This window comes from Pantherophis guttatus, chromosome 4 (genome assembly GCF_059756535.1).
Source record: "Pantherophis guttatus breed Tessera chromosome 4, ASM5975653v1, whole genome shotgun sequence".
NCBI lineage: Eukaryota > Metazoa > Chordata > Lepidosauria > Squamata > Colubridae > Pantherophis > Pantherophis guttatus.
The window spans coordinates 128,034,871-128,054,648 of record NC_142066.1 but is presented as its reverse complement, the minus strand read 5'-3'; the positions used below and the strand labels follow the sequence as shown (position 1 = coordinate 128,054,648).

The 19,778-nt window shown below is 39.5% G+C and overlaps 1 long non-coding RNA gene across 1 annotated transcript; it reads left to right on the top strand.

Annotated features, from left to right (window-relative positions):
* The first annotated feature begins 10,343 nt into the window (after window positions 1-10,343).
* LOC148114345 (uncharacterized) lies at window positions 10,344-14,663 on the top strand. The gene is made up of 4 exons (XR_015734348.1): window positions 10,344-10,410; window positions 12,077-12,165; window positions 13,013-13,218; window positions 14,201-14,663. It is a non-coding gene; the product is annotated as an uncharacterized LOC148114345 (long non-coding RNA).
* Window positions 14,664-19,778: the final 5,115 nt, after the last annotated feature.

Below are 19,778 nucleotides of genomic sequence, written 5' to 3'. Positions count from 1 at the left end.
CCAAGAAATGCTGAAGAACAGCGGAGCAGCGAGAGAGAAAAACATCGCTAAAGAGAAACCCAAAGACCAAAAAACTGTGAGTGATATGACTACAGAGAAAGTCGTTATGAAAAAGAAAAGATGTGATCCCGCGCGAAATTTTGAATGGCAGCCATCTTGGTTTCAACAAGCCTCCAAAGTGAGCGAAGCAGAGCCAATCAAAATGCTCAATTCAAAATTTCTGGCGCGAAAAACGTTATCAGACAACGAAAGTGAAAAGGAGGATTCAAACTCTTCGGAAGAGCCAGAATCAGAAAATGAAGACGACTTAACGAAATCCCAAGTAAAGTCAGCAATGAAGGCGCTTTTTGCTGCATTTGGGCCAAAATTAAAAATTTCCAAAGCGCCAACGAAGAAGCAAGCGAACAAGCCGATACTTCAAGACCTGCACGCTCCCATCCTGACTTCGAGAACGACGACGCCCGAGCCCAGAGAGCCATGTCGATTCCGCCCTACACCACAGACCGAAGCAAGTGCCAACGCACCCAAAAGAAAGAGAAGAACAGTCGCCGCCATCAGAACTCCTAAGACCGAGCCAGAGACCGACTCGTCTGAAGAGGAGCGGAGCGAGCGAGCTACAATGGAGAGAACCTTCCACGACGACGTCAAAGAAGAAATGAACAACGCGCATGTGCGAAACTACGTAGACGGTCCGGAAAGACTTGAACTGGCCAGAGAACCGCGCAGACTCGTTGCGAGCATTCCCATGCCGTTTTGCAATTTCCTACACTTGCGAGACCACGGACTACCTCAGGTTGTAAGTAATGGACAAAATAATGTGGGTAACTTACCCAGTGACTTCCCAAAACTTAGGGTTGATGGCATTAATTTACAAGAATGGTATCAACAGCTCCAGGTTGTCTTTATGAAAGAAAATTTACTATTTTTTATCACTAGTCCCCCAAGAAGACCTTGGACTTTAAAAATAGATTGTTTACACCATAAGGCATTTTTCTTAATAATATCTAGCGTGTCTCCTGCAATGTATCATAGCATCAAACCAAATCTAACTGTTTCAGAAATAATTCAATGCATGTTTAATTTGTTTCACAGCGATAGTGTAGCTACCACCACAAGAATGTCTAAGGACTTCTTTTCTTCCAGAGTAAAACCAGGGGTTTCCATAAGTGAGCATTTAATATCTTTAAACAAAATAAGAGCTGAGCTGCATTTGAGGGGGGAAGTGATTTCAGATCAAACAATGAAAAGTGTTATTATCAACTCACTTGATTCATCATGGGATAGTTTTATGTCACACTTAGACACCATCAATCTAGGATATTTGTCAATAGAAAGTCTGTCTAACAAATTGATAGCAGAAGACAATTCAAGAAAAAATCGTTATAGCAATCACACAGAACACAAATCTTTTAGGAAGGTAGCTTTCCAAGAAAAATATAATGAAACTTTTAAATGCCACAATTGTGGGTCCAGAGAACACAATAGAAGAGATTGTCCCAAAATTTCAAAGGAAAGACATAGGTCAGAATATAGGAACAAATACAATTATAGACAGTCTTCCACAGATAGACATAAATATAGAAGCCCACCAAATTACAGAGAAAATAGAGGGGGCAGAGAAAATTCAAAAGAGAGAAAATCTGGTTCACTGAATGGACTAAATAAACAAGACAGCACTAAAACGCAACAAAATGAGAACAATAATTGGCTTATTGATTCTGGAGCAACTAATCACACCACTAATAACAAAAATATATTGTCTTCATTTACAGAAGATAAGTTTGTAATAAAGGTAGCTAATCAAGAAAAAGTTCAAGTATTAGGCAGAGGGAATGTGACCTTGCCTGGTCTAGGAAAAATAGAGGGGGTATTGTTAATACCAGAAATACCTCATAACATACTAAGTGCCATAAAACTAAGCAGAGATTCTGACATCAATATAGTTTTCTCAAAGGGAAAAGCAACTTTAGAGAAGAATAAAACAAATGTAGACACTGTGATGATTAAAGGAGGCCTACCCTATCTGATAACAAAAGAAAGATGGTTACATAACATTGATTCAAATATGGAAGATTGTATTGAGGCAGATGATGAAAATATTAGTAACAGTGACAATGATGAATGTAAAATATCTCATGATCACACAGATACACACAATGAGAAGAAACCAAAAATAGGTAAACCAATTCATGACGAGTGTGCTCATATCTTACATAGGAAGTTAGGACATGCAAGTTTTCCTGTAGTACAAAAAATGACTGAACACGCAGAAGGTGTCAAAATAAAAAATTGTGAAAATTATTTGGAATGCTCAGTATGTAAATCTACTAAATTAAAAACTAGTCCCAGGCCAAAAAAATCCACCAGATCAACTAACAAAATTTTTGACTTAGTACACATGGACTTAGTTGGCCCATTAACTCCATCAATCACTTATAGAAAACGTTACTTCCTAACAATAGTAGACGATTACAGTCGCTATGGTTTTGTTTACACATTAAAACACAAGGATGAAACCTTTCAAAAATTTAAGGAATTTTACAAACGCATAGAAACACAACATAATATCAGAATAAAACAAATTATGACAGATAGGGGATGTGAATTCATGTCTAAAGAATTCTCCCAATGGTTAAAGGATAGAGGAATGCTACATTACACGTCTAGTCCATTTTCTGCGTTCCAGAACGGGATTGCAGAGAGAAAGAATTCCACATTACAAACCATGATTAGATGCACATTAGAGGATGCTGGTTTAGGCAAACAATTTTGGTCAGAAGCCCTACATTATTCAAATTACACTCAAAATAGAACCTGGTCCAGTATTGTGAATAAGACACCATATGAGGTGATGTATAATAGGAAACCAAAATTAGCACACATGCACATATTTGGGGTCACTGCAGACGTACACATACCCAAACAGTTGAGAAGAAAGGGAGAAAACGTATCCAGAAGACTAAGATTTATGGGATATGAAACTGGCACCAAAGGGTACAGATTCATTGATAATAATAATAAATTTATAGTTTCCAGAACAGCTGTGTTCCATGAACAGGCCAACTGGTCTAAATTACATCTTAATGAAATATTTCCGAATAAATGCAAAGATACCAAATCTCGTGAGGAAGGGACAATAGAAAATCAAAATGTCAACAAAAATAAAAACAAAACCAAAACATGGACAAATAGTCAACACAAAATAAAGACAGACACATTAACAAAAAAGGAAGCAAGATATTTGCATGACTACCATAGCAAACCAGAAAGAGCTATTAGGAACAACAGAAATCAAATACCAAATAAATACAGAGATTACATAATGCATATGGATGGTGAACAAATAACACCTAATACATATGAGGAAGTATTAAAACTACCTCGTGAAGAAAAGGAAAAATGGGAACTAGCTATGAAAAAAGAGATGGAAAGTTTGCAAGGATTAAATGTATTCACACCTGCGATTGCACCTAAAGATAAAACAATTATTGGTACCAGGTGGATTTATAAAATTAAGAACCTAGAAGGAGGCAATACCTTATACAAAGCTAGATTGGTTGCACAAGGTTATGCACAAAAATATCCGGAGGACTATACTGACACATACTCCCCCACAGTAAGAACAGAGAGTGTTAAAACAGCTCTAGTAGTAGCATCCGCACTCAATCTTGATGTATTTCAATATGACATACAGACTGCGTACCTACACGCAAAACTAGATAAGGAAATATATGTAAGAGCACCTCACAGTCAATACACTAATAAAAATGAAATTTGGCTATTGAACAAGAGTTTATACGGATTAAAGCAATCTGGCAAAAGATGGTACGATTGCTTGGTAAAAGTACTTAAGACCATGGATTTCAACGCTACCACTGCTGATAACTGTTTCTTTGTCAAAAAGAATGATGATCACATTGAGTTTGTATTGATTTATGTGGATGATATTTTATATATAGGAAAACACAAAGAGAGAAGAGAAATCTTTGTAAACAAGTTAAATGAACATTTCTCGTTGAAATCTCTAGGTAAAGTAAACAAATACCTTGGTGTACAAATTAACAAAACTAGAAGGGGATTCAAACTTACTCAGAAAGATAAGATTATTGAACTTCTAAACAAATGCAATTTAAACAATGCCAAACCCTGTGACACTCCTATGCAAACTGATTTTCTTAGAAATACTGATGAATCTTCCCCTGAATTCAGGGATAATACATTTTATAGATCAGTCATAGGTTCACTTCTTTATATATCTAATTGGACCAGGCCAGATATTGCATTACCACTCAATTTATTATCAAGGCACGTTAGCAAACCAACAATGTATCACTGGGAAGCTGTCAAAAGAATTTTAAGATATCTGAAAAGTACATTAGACTTTTGCCTAGTATTAGAACCTAGTGATAATAAAGAACCAAGACTTACATGTTACGCAGATGCGGATTGGGCTGGAGATATATCATGCAGAAAAAGTACTTCTGGTTATATTTTTCTGTTAAATGACTGTCCAGTTTACTGGTACACTGGTAAACAAGAACTGGTAGCCACTTCAACCACAGAAGCGGAATATGTTTGTTTATCCAAAGCTGCAAATAACCTTGTATGGTTTAATGATTTAATTTCAGATGTTTGGAAAAAACCTGCTTTGCCTTTTGTTATGCATGAAGACAATAAAGCGGCCATTGAAATATCTAGATCCGATGCCATTGGACAAAGATCCAGGCATATAGATATAAAATTTAAGCATGTGAGACAATTGTCTCAAGATGGATTTATCAAAGCAGTGCATTGTGATACCTCTGAACAATTAGCTGACATATTGACGAAGCCTTTACCTTCTAAACAGCACAAATACTTAACTTCCAAATTGTATGTCTTATATTGTCCTGAATCTGAATGTAATTGGTGTTGTATAGCGAACCGGCATTTAGAGGGGGATTTGTCAGATGTAAATGCCTTATTCCCTAATGTGTAAATAATGTATATATGGGATATCAGGGGTTAACTTATTCTTTGGTTCTTAATGTATTCATAATTCACCACTCCCACTCTTGGCTCCACCCTTTGTATATATAAGGAGCCACCTTCACCATTTTCTTTGCTTCTATCTGTGAATATTCAGTGAATATAGAATGCCTATTATAATTAAAGAGAAATATATTTAAACCTCTAACTCTCATTATTATTATTGAGTCTGATCCTAAAAATATTGCAACACTGACAATGATGTAATTGCCCAGTGGAATACTGCGATGAGATCCTTAAGCTTAAAGTTGTGCTCCTCACCTTTGACAGTCACTCGCAGAAAATAACAATGAGGTACAAATTCAATCCCAGCCTTTGCAGAGGCACATTGGAATATATTAGAATAAGTGGGAATCATTGCAGCATTCTTACTTTTTTCCTATTTATAAAAATATTTCATAATCAGAGTACATGCTACTTAGAGATGTTTTGTGTTATTATTTTTAACTTTAAAAATCTATGTATTTTTTACAATGTTATTTTCTCTAAAAAGCCAACTCCCTAAAATAATGGCAGCAATAGGGTTTAAGTATCTAAATATAAAATGATTCATGTCCAGATCATTTTTTAAAGTAAAGATCAACTTTGATCAACATATTTATTTTATCAGGAGATAGGGAGGTACCTGCAATGCTCGGAATCATGGTGCTAATAAAGAGAAGAAAAAATGTAAGTGTATATTTGATAACTGAAGCAGAATACATAAAGAATCAAGGAAATCCTATGAGCAATCAGTGGAAAATTTGTAGCTTTTCTGTTCCAGTGATGGAAGAGAAGTTGCCTGGAATGACTAGAATCTAGAATAATTTATACAATGCAATTCCCATTGATTTACAGAGAATCAGAATGCAATGTCCAAGGAATAATTACTTTGAAATGGCCCTCTGACTTCTATCTAAATTCAGTTTTCAGATGAAAACACTCCAAACACAAATTATTAGTTTTACTAGAGACCAATTACAATCACCAGGACAGTTTCATAATATCTAATTGATGACCCATTAATTTCAACTTCACCTTAATGTAACTAAATCTCTTTGGATCTGAGCCATGTGTTTCAAGCCTTTGCTATGCTGCTTAATTAGAATGAAAACATCACTGGGGTGTTGTGTGAACAATCCCCTACTCATATAAATTATAAAGAATAAATTATAAAGAATAAAGCTAGAAAACAAAAAGATAATTTGCATTTATTATCATTGTATTTGGTGGCTTTCCATGAAGGTACAGTTTTCCTACAGCAGAGCATTCAAAAGGATTCCCTAAAGCATGATTGCTTCAAGAAGGCTGTGAATTATATAATTTCCTATATTTTATTCATCCCAGCGAGCATTCAATTTGTCACAAAATGCAAAGTGTAGTTTATTGTAACAGAATACTAAAGTTTGCTAGTCTGAGAGATTCATTCAGAATGGTCTAATCATATGGGATTTTTTTCTCCCCAGAAAATAAACGTACCATTTCTCTGTGTAGCAGCTTGTCATTTTCTTGCTGAAAATTGCCATCCATTTTGGTGTAAAAGCATCTCACTGTAATTAACTGAAAGTTAAACAAGGGGATTGGGCTATTGACTAAAGTCAGCGTCCAAAAAGGAAAATAATATTCGGTGATGACAGAGCTTCTAATGGGAGCCCACTAAAGCCTCATAAAAGGAGCCATTTAAAAATTAGAAAATGAAAGCAGAGGCCCGTGGGGTACTTATAGTGAGGAAAATAAACTGGGAAAAGAAAAGAAGATTCTTCTCTTTTTCCCTTTCGTCTCAATATTCTCCAACATTATTCAGTCTGTCTCTTGTCATGTAGCACATTGAACCTAATGTTTTTCCTGGCCCGTGTGATCAGAAATCATTTATTATTATTTTAGCATTTGTCAATTCTACATTTGCCAGGACACTATAGTGCTATTACAAAGTTGTTGTTTGGCTGCCAATAATTGCCAGTCCATTTTATTCACACTCACGTGCTATCCAGAGTGCACACAGGGGGTGGACTAGCTCCACACTCATAAGACTTAAAGGCTTCCTGCAGTGTCATCCAGGGCTTTTCCTTCCATTAATGTCACCTCGCATTTGGGCCCTGCATTCTGGCAGATCCAGCACTGGTTGAATTCATAGTGTCACTCAAAGCCTTGTTTTTCCCACTGAAGTGGTATTTATCTATTTGTATTTGCGTACTTTTGAACTGCTAGGTTGGTAGAAACTGAGGCAAGTGATGGGAGCTCACCTCATCACAGTGCTAGATCTTGAACTGGCAGAATATAGATCTTCTCCAGCATCATTAAGTCACTGAGCCACTGCAGCTCCCATCCAAAATCATCTTAATATAGAAAAAGACCACCTGAATAAATCAATATATAGACCATGTAATATTTAACTAATATTCTTTTAATAGCTAAACTATGGATAAATCCTTCAAGAACCGTATCACACAAACACAGCACATTTCTCACATGCATTCCTTGTTTATACAGATAGCCCTTGACTTATGGCCATTATTGAGTCCAAAATTTCTGTTGCTAAGCCAGGCAGTTGTAAGTGAGCTTTGCCTCATTTTATGAACTTTTCTGCCACAGTTGTTAATGGAATCGTTAAGCAAACTGGCTTCACCCATTGATTTTGCTTGTCAGAATCCCGCTGGGAAGTTTACCAATGGTGAGCACATGACCCCAGGCCAGTGCACCTCTCATAAATACATGACAGTTGTCAAGCACCCAAATTTTGATCATATGATCATGGGTATGCTGTGATGGCTATGAGTATAAAAATTTGTCATAGTTTCTGTGTCATTATAACTTCAAACAGTTGCTAAATGAATATTATCAGCCAAGAACTACTTGTATTTACTAGTTGTAAATTCCAAATTGTACAATTTCCAAACTATAAATCTATACTCATGCATTGAGTTGTACATCATGCTTGTGCCTGCTGGGATGAGAATACATCTAAATGCATACACATATACATACATATATGTATTGATTGATAGATAGATTATATAACTATAGATCCATCTGTCAGGATTCCAAGTAACACCCTCAACGAAAGAAGACTCCGAGGCTGGAAGTTCCTCAAAGTTCCATTTTATTAGAGATATCATATTGGCACATCTGGGAAAACCCGAATCTGAAAGCTTCCAGGCTTTCTCCACCCAAAGGAAAGTCTAAGTCCCTTCCCCTGCACCCACATGTCCCTCACATGGTCCAATCAATTCCCCGTCCCAACTGGAGATGCCTCCCAGTCACGCCACTCCAGGTTCAGGCCAAATGTCCTTGACTTCCAGAGAAAGGAATGCTATTATGGCTAGATATCTCCACGACTCCATGCAATCCCCCCTCCCAGTTTCCCACAGCACTAAATGTGGCAGCTGTGAAGATCCAAAGAAAAAAATGGCCTCCAGGGTTGACACCAGTGGTGGCTTTCAAAATTTTTTACTACTGGTTCTGTGGATGTGGCTTGGTGTGTGTGGCATGGTTTGGTGGACATGGCTTTGTGGGCATGGCAGGGGAAAGTTACTGCAAAATCCCCATTTCTTCCCAATCAGCTGGGACTTGGGAGGCAAAGAATAGATGGGGGCAGGGCCGGTCAGAATTTTTACTACCGGTTCTCCGGACTACTCAAAATTTCTGCTACCGGTTCTCCAGAACTGGTCAGAACCTGCTGAAACTCACCTCTGGTTGACACCATCTCCATCTCTATCTGTATCTTCATCTCCATCTCTATCTCTATCTATCTATACAAATTTCTGATCCTTTCCAGCCAGGATTTAGGCCCAGTAATTCTTCGTAGTGGAAACAAAACAAAAAAAAAAACACTGGAACCATGCTCACTGGATATTTATTTATTTATTTATTTATTTATTTATTTATTTATTTATTTAAAAGCAGCTCTGGGCAGCTCTCAATCAAAATGTTTGATACATCCAAACAAAGGTTAGTTATCTGTCTACTGTATCAGGACTTCTTTAACAATCATGATTTAAGCAACATTTTCTAACTTTAGGATGCTAATGATTGCTTCTATGATTTAAATAAATAAAAATATGCTTACAATTAAATTCAATCAAATTCTTTTCCTGCCCACTTCTTTCTCCTGCTCCAACTCATATTAAGGAATGATGCCCTGGCTACCTTCATCCTGAAAAACATTGTGGGTTGCTATTTTAGGGTTATTCAGATCATTGACTGCATCTTTCTTCTGTGCAAAAAATAATTGAATTATTGGTGAATTATTAATGCAATGTAAACCCTTTCAAAAATACTGGGGCTCAGAATCTGTCAATTTTTCATTCAAGATAATATGAGACAAAGCATGGCATTTCATTTAGCAAAGAGTTTTGAATCAGGAGCGGGTTTCAAAACCCCTCACTACTGGTTTGCTCGTGGGTGTGAGCACACTCGTGAGCTCGCATGATGCTTCTGCACATGCACAGAAGCATTTGAGTGGGTGGGCAGAGCCTCCCAAGCCACTGCTACTGGTTCTCTGGATCTGGGGCGAACCAGTAGCAATCCACCACTGTTCTGAATGTGCATACAGTTGATGATGAGAAGATGAGGAATATCTGGATTAAGGACAAACTCTTAACTATCTCTCTGACAGACCATGATTTATTATTCCTCCTCAAGAATTGTAAGATCCTTCTTCATCAGGCCAATACTTCACCCACTGTCTCCACTCTCTTCATCTTCTGAATAGCAGAACAATTAACATGTAAATATCTGGGGAATGCACGTAACATGGTAAGGGCCATAGGGTTCAATGCTCATGATTCACAGTGGTTGAAGGAATGTTCTGGGTTTGTAGCAGAATCTTATTTTTTTAACAAAATAAAACCTGTTTCATCCTTTCCCAAAAATTGAAATTTAATCCCTGTATCCAGATGGTTGTAAACTGCCAGTGACTTTAAAGGTGATATCATAATGAGCTTCAGGAGTTGCAAACAAATAAATGCTGCTGAAATAATGAAGGCCTACATGTTTTCAGCTCAGATATGATAACCCTAAGAATAGATATTAAATTTAGAAACTAATGGGTGTGGATTTAGAAATTGCTGGAAGCCAAGAAAAAGGCAAAGATTGAGAGATAGCCAAGCTCTAGAATGAAAACAAAATAGTAATTTTGAAAAAAAAATTGAATCAAACTCCAAGACAGTCAAATCATACTAACAAATATCCCATTAATCAAGAGCCACATCTATTGCCTCAGTATTAAATGCAGCTGTTCATGTTACTGATTTCAAGGATCGGACCCAATAACAGACATAGACTCATCGAGGATCAAGCAAGTTACTTTTTATTTACATGAGTCTCCACTTTTACAGGTATTATCAGCAAGAACATGTTGAGCAGCGTGGGACAACCTTAAATACCTGGGAGTCGGAGTCTGGGGTAAGGAGTGGTCTAGGGGGGAGGTAGATGGAAGGTGTGTGTGGGTTAACCCTTGCAGTCCTGGGTCATGGATGGCAGCTTGTATAGGTGAGGCATTTATATGTGACAGTTCAATTCATTCCAAGGGAAGTATCCTTTCTCGCTGCTTTGTGTATTTTGTTTGTCTTGGTCCTGTATATAATGTTTTATTTCCTGTCTGGGGTGTATTTCATTGAGATGTATTTTGGACCAATTTGCCTGCTCATGGAATACTGCTGTCCTAGATATGACGAATCTATTGTTGCTGTCTATAAAACTGAATCCTTTGGTGCCTGGTTCATAACCCATAAACCTTAGCCTCCTGGATACCTTGTCCGCCTTGTGGCGTAGTTGTTTTGGTATGTGCACATCTGCAGTAACCCCAAACACATGTAAGTGTGCTATTTGGGGCTTCCTATTGTACATTAGCTCGTAAAGGGTCTTGTCAATTACGCTAGACCAAAGCCTGTTTAGTGTGTAGTTGGAATACACTAGGGCCTCTGACCAAAAATGTTGGCCAATCCCTGCATCCTCTAATGCGCACCTTACCATGATTTGCAGGGTAGAATTCCATCGTTCCACTGCCCCATTTGGAAAGGCTGAGAACGGCGAGGAGGTGAAATGTAGTATTCCCTTGGATTTGAGCCAGTGTGAGAAATCCCTCGAGAGGAATTCCGACCCTCTATCAGTCATTATTTGTTTTATTTTTGTATTGTGTTGGACTTCTACTCTCTTGTAGAATTCCTTAAATTTCTGATATACTTCGTTTTTGTGTTTTAGTGTGTATACAAAACCGTAGCGACTGTAGTCGTCCACGATGGTGAGGAAGAACCTTTTTTTGTATTTTATGGATGGCCTTAAGGGCCCCACTAAGTCCATGTGTACCAGATTGAAAACATGACTGGTGGTATGCATTGCCTTCTTTGGCCTGGGTTTGGTTTTTAGCTTTGAACATTTACATACTGAACACTCAAGGTAATTTTCACAGTCCTTTACTTTTATACCTTCAGTACAGTTTGTCATTTTTTGAATAATAGGGAAGCTAGCGTGCCCCAATTTCCGGTGTAACAGGTGGGCACAATCATCATGGATGGGCTTGCCTATTGTGAGTTTCCTTTGATTGTGTGTGTTGCGTTCATGTGCGATAACAGCTCTGTTTCCCTGTTTCTCTTTACCTACGCTGTCAATTTTGCCTTCTTCTAGTTCAGTGTCTGTCTTATCTGTTTTTGGCTCTATGCTGGCGTTTATGCTAGGTACATTAACATGTTTGGTGTACAGGTAATCCTCTTCTAACTACAACCTTCCCTATGTCTTTCCTGTTCTTACTCATAAAAACTTCTCCCCCCTTGAAAGTTACCTCTATTCCTGATTCTTTGCTGAGTTTTAGTGTGGCTAGAATGTTGTGAGGTATTTCTGGGACTTGCAGTACCCCCTCTACTTTTCCTATTCCTGGTAAGTTTACGTTTCCTTTCCCTGTTACTTGAGCATCATTTTGGTTGGCTACCTTGACTAAAAAGTTCTCTTCAGTGAAAGAAGAGAGTAGTTGCTTGTTATACTTTGTGTGATTGGTGATTCCTGAATCTATGAGCCACATGGTGTCTTCTCTGTCCTGGTTGGTCATTTGTATATGTTTTCCTATCCCATACAGCGACCTGGTTCGGCTGTCTCTGGAGCTGTCCCTGTTTCCCCTTCTATCCCTTGGGCTGGGAGAGTCCCTGCACCTGTATCTACTGTCTGGTGAGTGTCTCTCTGGGTGTCTGACCCTGTGTTCATGTCTGTCCCTTTCTCTGAATTTTTTAGGGCAGTCCCTTTTATAGTGATTCCTGGACCCACAATTGTAACATTCTGTTGAGTCCTGTTGTCTGTCCTGGAAACCTACTCTCTTTATGGGCCTGTGCTCTCTACATGGCAAGGGGCAGCTCTTCCTCAAATTGTCTTCCGCTATCAATCTGTTGGACAGGCTATCAATGGATAGGTATCCCAAGCTGAGTGTATCTAGGTGTGTGATAAAGTTGTCCCAGGTGGAATCCAAGGAGTTAATTATCACACTCTTCATGGTCTGATCGGACACAACCTCCACTCTCAAGTGTAATTCGGCCCTAGTAGCGTTTAACTCTAACAGGTGTTCGCTCATGGGGACCCCTGGTCTAATTCTTGCTGAATAGAAATCTTTAGATATTCTGGTTGTGGTTGCCATGCTCTCACTGTAGAAAAGTCCAAACATTTTTTGCAAGAGCTCTGACACTGTTAAATAGTGTTTGATGCTGGGGTATATAATGGGTGAAATACTAGAGATTAGTAGATAAAATGCCTTGTGGTGCAGGCAGTCCAGTTCAAAAGTCCAAGGTTTTTCTGGCGGGTTAGTAATAAAAAACAATACATTTTCTCTCAAAAAAACAACCTGGAGCTGTTGGCTCCACTCCAGGAGGTTAGACCCATCCATTTTTAACTTTGGAAAATCATTAGGTAAATTCCCTGTATTATTTGTTATGTTACTGAATATGCAGATAGCCGCAATATGGCATAGGAATACTTGCTGGGAGTTTAAAAAGCCCTCTCTGCATTTTTTTTCTTCTCTCTCTAGGTGAATCTGTGCATGCACGAAGTCCATTTCAGCTCTGTAGTCTTCGGTGGAGGATCTCGTTGTTGCGGCTCCTGCGTAGAGGTCTCTCTTGGTCGCGTAGGCCTCAGTTTCGGCTTTGGGTATCCAGCGGTGAGTCGAAGGTGGTCGGGTCGTCGCGATCTCGTCTGGATGAAGATCCTGCCTGCTTGGATAGACTTGCAATGTCGGTAAGTATCTGCTCCAGTCTCTGCATTCCGGTGTTCGCGGCCTCTGTGGTGGGTGGCATTGCGCTCTCGAGGGGTGCTGCAATGTCAGTGGGTTTGCAGCGGCATCTGCATCCCTCATGTGGGTGGCTCGGTGTCTCTCCCCTTTGTCCCTTGCCCCCCAGGCGCTTTCGGTGTGTTCCTGGAGACTTTAAGGTCGGAGCCGAAGGCGGCAGTGAGGGTCTTTATGGCTCTTTTGATCTGCCACTCAGTTGGGGACGTTTCGGGATCTGAGTCAGACCCCTCTTCCTCATAGTGTTCGTCCTCTCCGCTGGTTTGGGGGGTGCATGCATTTTGCGCCTGCCATTTTGAATCCCGGCCTTCAATTGGCCGGTGGTCGGCCATCTTGGTGGGCTGTTCGATCAAAGAAGGCCGCCATTCAAAATTTGGCACGAGATCGAGCTCTTCGGTATCAGTTAGGTGTTCGGCTGGGGGTGAGTTTCTTACCGAGCCTGATCCTCAGGTCTTAGGTTTGGGTCGTGACCTCCTTTCGCTGCTCCATGGTCCTGGATCAGGCTTTGGAGGTTCGCGATGAGGTCCTGGTCATCTGTTGGCGATCTCAGCAGTCTCAGTATGTCCAGCCATAGTTTGTTGCTCCCTTGAGCGTCGGTTTCTTGGCTGTTCTGGTCTCCGATCCCTTTTCCATCGTCCATCATCGTGGTTTCAGGGTCGGTCTTGGTTTCAGATTTCTCTGGTGTTCCCGCTGGGAAGTTACCATGAGGGGATAGCTGTGCCGCCATCCTTTTAGTGCATGCTCGGGTGTTTGGTTTCTTCTTTTCTTCGGCTGCAAGTTGTCTTTCTGGCATATCTTCTCGTTATTGGGTCATCAAACCATCCTCTGCTACCATCTTGTTACTGATTTCAAGGATCGGACCCAATAACAGACATAGACTCATCGAGGATCAAGCAAGTTACTTTTTATTTACATGAGTCTCCTCTTTTACAGATATCATCAGCAAGAACATGTGGAGCAGCGTGGGACAACCTTAAATACCTGGGAGTCGGAGTTTGGAGTAAGGAGTGGTCTAGGGGGGAGGTAGATGGAAGGTGTGTGTGGGTTAACCCTTGCAGTCCTGGGTCATGGATGGCATCTTGTATAGGTGAGGCATTTATATGTGACAGTTCAATTCATTCCAAGGGAAGTATCTTTCGGTTTGTCAGTGTGTGAGGTGAGTGTGTTGGTGTGTGTGTACAGGTGTATATTGCTTTTGTGAATCTGGTGACTTTTCCTTCATTGGTATATAACATCTTATTGATTATAGAATAAAACATGTCTGTGTAATGAAAAAAATCAGTTCTTTGACTTGAATGATAAAATAGTGTTTCTTGATGATTTAAAAAAATAAACATTGTCATTTTTCATTGCATCTATGTTTCTGCCTTGAGGCTTGCTTTCTATCCATATTTTCTTGCTGCAATCACCAAAACCTTTTCACTGGATAATAATCTAATATAATGGCTAGGAAAGGCAATTTAATGTCATACACAAATTGTTTTACAAGGTATAATAATGTATTCAATAATATTTTTTAGAAAAACTTTCAATTTAATATAAGAGATAGAGATGTTTATAATATTAACTTGTTTGTGACCTCTCTCGAACTGTTAATACAAGAATGCCATTTTATTGGAACTCCTACAGTTAAACAAATAATAACTTGAATGTTGGCGCAGGAATAGAAGAAGAAGCCCTAAATATACTAATACTAATATATACTAAATAGTATATATACACAATACAAGTTTAACCAATTTAAGCAAGAATGGTTCCCATACATTCATCATGCAACATAGCACATACAGTATAATCTGTCCCAGCCTCCTAACCCAGGGAGGGTTAAATGTCTACAATATTGTAAATTAGCAGATGTACAAAAAGGGCATCTTAGAAACCCGTTCGTCTTTTTTTTTTTTTTTAATCATTAAATTTGTACTATCTATTTTTGCCATTTTTAACAAGTAAAAACAAACAGATACCAAGAAACTACACAACGAAGACAAAATAATCAATATACAATAATAACAAACATTATTGTATAACAAATACTTGGTGCAGTCTGCAGCAGTTTTTTTTCTAATGTCACACTCAACTTTGATTTTTAAAAAAGTCAAATAATTCTAGGCTTCTTATATTTACATTTAAATTGTAATTAATATTGAAAAAATATTTGTCCTCTTTTCATTTTCAATATTCTAAGTTAACTAAACAATAAAATGTCAATATTTATCTAATTAAGATTAATGTCAATATTTATCTAATTAAGATCATCTGTAACAAAACAATATAATGTATCATGATTTACAATAATATAATAACAAAGGGAAAAAAATTAGAGGCCGACAGGGGAATTACCTAAAACATTCTGTTTGTTTGAGTGATTGTGGTTAAACTTAGAAGAGTTTCTAAACAGATTCAGTTTGTCTCCAATTTTTGCACATTGAAGAATTCTTATGTGGAATAATTCTCCAAAGGAAGTCACTTAGAGTTATGAGGCATCTGTGTTTTATGAAAATATTCTCTTGAGAAACATTAGCTATTTTGAAAATGTATTTCTTGCATTGAAAAACCCTGTTGCCACGATCCTAGTTTTTAACAATCCAGCTGTTCCACTGCAGGAAATTAAAATTCACCTGCTGTAGTGAATGGTATTTGCGGGTCAGAGTAACACCAGTCCATTGTAACCAGCTCTGAAAAGAAAAAAATAGTAAATATAAATATAAATGCTTTTACAAGATAAAGAAAATAAAGATTCAGAGAAACTTTCTCAGAGATTTATCTTAGAGAAGTTTTGAGTCCTGAAATAACCGGCTTTTAATTTAGATCTAGGAGTTGTGTATTAATTTTTTATTAGGGCCAGAGTAAAATATCAGAGCATCTTAAATCCCTAGGCTTTTATCTTCTTCACTTCCTTTCTACATGTAATGTTAGTGGAACATCAATGATTTTTCAATGTATCTCCGCTGGATGTATTCCAGAATAAACCAAATTATTCCATCCTGACCTTTTCTTGTAATTCCTTTCTTGCAAAAAGAAATGCAGTTTGGGAATAGCCTTTCATTTCTTCATATTACAAGGAACAAATATTAATTTGCTTTCTTTTAATTAAAAACTAACTTGAAACTATTTTAAACTTGTCAGATCAAGTTGATTCTGGGAAAAAGACAGATGTGATCATTAATAAATCTCAAATTAAGTGGGATTAATTGGTGGTTGGGTAATTTTAGATCTTGCTTTTACAGGCTGCTATATATCTTATTTATAATATGGTGCTACTATAAATACAGCTACTCCCACCTTTAATAACAATTAATAAAGATGTCTATGGAGATTCTCAAACCAATCATGGTTGTTGTTGTTTTTGTTGTTGTTGTTGTTGTCATCATCATCATCATCATCATCATCATCATCATCATCATCAAATTTATAGACCGCCCTTCTCCCGAAGGACTCAAGGCAGTGTACAGCCAAAGTAAAAAACATAGATACAAACATTAAAAACAATTTAAAAAGATATATATAAGTTTGGCCCCAAAGTTAAAAAACAATAACAAAACATATTTAAAACATTTAAAAAGTGTTAAGCCAGCCCGGCTTGCTGAAAAAGAAAGGTCTTCAGGGCACGGCGGAAGGCACCAAGGTCTTGAATTCTTCGTATCTCTGGGAGCAGTTGATTCCAGAGGTCAAGTGCCTCCACAGAGAAGGCCCTCCCCCCGGGGGCCACTAGTCTACATTGCTTGGCCGATGGCACCCTGAGGAGGCCCTCTCTGTAGAAGCACACCGGTCGGTGGGAGGTCATTGGTGGCAGAAGATGGTCTCGAAGATATCCAGGTCCTATGCCATGGAGCGCTTTAAAAGTGATAACCAACACCTTGAAGCGCACCCGGAAGACCACTGGGAGCCAGTGCAGCTCACGCAGGAGAGGTGTTATGTGGGAGCGCCATGCTGCTCCCGTCACTACCTGCGCAGCCGCATTCTGGACCAGCTGAAGTCTCCGGGTGCTCTTCAAGGGGAGCCCCATGTAGAGAGCATTGCCGTAGTCCAGGCGAGAGGTGACGAGGGCATGAGTGACTGTGCACAAGGAATCCCGATCTAGGAAGGGCCACAACTGGCGGATCAGGCGGACCTGATAAAAAGTCCCCCTGGCCACAGCCATCAGATGTTTCTCCAAGGACAGCTGTGTATCCAGGAGGATGCCCAAATTGCGAGCCCTCTCCATGGGGGCCAACGACTCGCCCCCAATAGTCAGTGATGGAGTCCACTTACTATATCGGAATGCCAGGAACCACAGCCACTCAGTCTTGGATGGGTTGAGCCTGAGCCTGTTCCTCTCCATCCAGATCCACATGGCCTCCAGGCACCGAGACATCATTTCAAGGGCATCATTGGGGTGGCCCGGGGTGGAGATGTACAGCTGGGTGTCATCAGCGTATTGGTGGTACTTCACCCCGAAGCCACGGATGATCTCACCCAGCGGCTTCACATAGATGTTGAACAAAAGGGGCAAGAGAACCGACCCCTGAGGCACCCCACATATGAGGCGTCTCAAGGTCGACCTCTGCCCCCCTGCCTACACAAACTGCGACCGGTCTGAGAGAAAGGAGGAGAACCACCGTAATATGGTGCATATCCCCATATCCCCATCCCCAACTCTTCCAACCGGCGCAGCATGATACCATGGTCAATGGTATCAAAAGCCGCTGAGAGGTCTAACAGGACCAGAACAGAGGAGCAACCCCTGTCCCGAGCCCTCCAGAGATCATCTACCAATGCGACCAATGCCGTTTCCATGCTGTACCTGGGCCTGAAGCCCGACTGGAATGGATCTAGATAAGACATTTCCTCCAGGTATTGTGGAAACTGTCGTGTGACCACACTCTCAACAACCTTTGCAACAAAGCGAAGGTTGGAGACGGGACGATAGTTGGCTAATACTGCTGGGTTCAGGGAAGGCTTCTTGAGGAGAGGCCTCACCACCGCCTCTTTCAAGGCCGTGGGGAGGTAACCCTCACTCAATGAAGCATTGATAATTCCCTAGAGCCAACCTTGTGTAACCTCCCGGGAAGCCAGTACTAACCAGGAGGGACACGGGTCCAGTAAACATGTGGCCGCACTAAGTCTCCCCAAAGTCCTGTCCATGTCATCAGGGGTCACAGAGTCAAACTCTTCCCAGATAACATTCTCAAGACTATTCCTCGTCACCCTGCCTGAATCTACCCAGTTAGAGTCCAAATCCCCCCGAATCTGTGCAATTTTGTCATACAGATATTGTCCGAATTCCTCAGCCCTGCCTTCCAGGGGGTCCTCCCGGATGTAACAGGGAGTGGGTCACCCTGAACAGGGCAGCTGGACGATTATCTGATGACGCAATAAGGGCGGAAAAGTAATTAAACTTTGCCGCCTTTATCGCCACTAGGTAGGTCTTAATATGCGACCTTACCAGTGTTCGGTCAGATTCAGCAAGACTGGTCCTCCAACCGCTCTCTAGGCGTCTTTTTCAAAAGGCATCTGGACTTTCTTGGTTTTTTCCTTAAAAAACTGAATTGAAGAAACTTTTTAGATGAGAAGGGAAACACTTTTAAGGAAAAAAACCCCAAGAAAGTCCACTTGTCTTTTGAAAAAGCACCTTTGGGATTAATAAAGATAATAACAACAAGCAGTATCTCCTTCCAAGTAGTTCTTGCCTTGCAACCATTTGTTTGAGGACAATTCAAAGTTATGGCCACAATAAAAAATGTTTTATTTATGACGATCCTCAAAGTTACAACCATTGCACCACTTCTGTGGTTGCGGAATCACAATTTGCACACAACTGACATTTACAATGGTTGCAGCATCCTGTGGTCATGTGATCACAATTGGCCACTTTTTCAGCAAGCTTCTAATAAGCAAAGTCAATTGGAGAAACAAGATTTTGCTTAACAATCATGTGATTTGTTAACAACTATGCTGATTTGCTGAACGACTGGGGTAAAAAAAAATATTGTAAAAATGATGACTAGCTTAATGACTACATTTTTTAGTGACTGAAATTCCAGTCCAGATTGTGGCTGTAAATCAGGAACTATCTATAGTGTCCAATTGGCTCTGAGGTTGGCTTCCTTCTTTTAAATAGTTTTTAATCTTAAAAATGCATATTATTATATTTAAATGAAAATATAAGGACACAAAACTTCTTTACACAAACAAGAAGAATTTAATGATAATACAATGAGTAGCATATCTCCTAATGGGAGCTTTGTGTGTTGATACTGAAAACACGATGCTGGTCTTATTTGCTCTTCTCCCTGTCACTTCCAGCCTTCAATTGGGAATAGGTGGGCTTGGACTAACGTTGGAACTCATCTTCCACCCTGAGAATAAACTTGAATTGCCCTATTTACAAATACTGATTAAACATAGCTCACTGTTCTGAGATGCTCAGTTGCTGGAGCCTCCCAGAAGTAGAGTCAGTTATAATCTGAGATCCTGGCAACCTGTCCAAAAAATAGTAGAGAGCATATTTTCTTATCCCTTCGAGATCAAC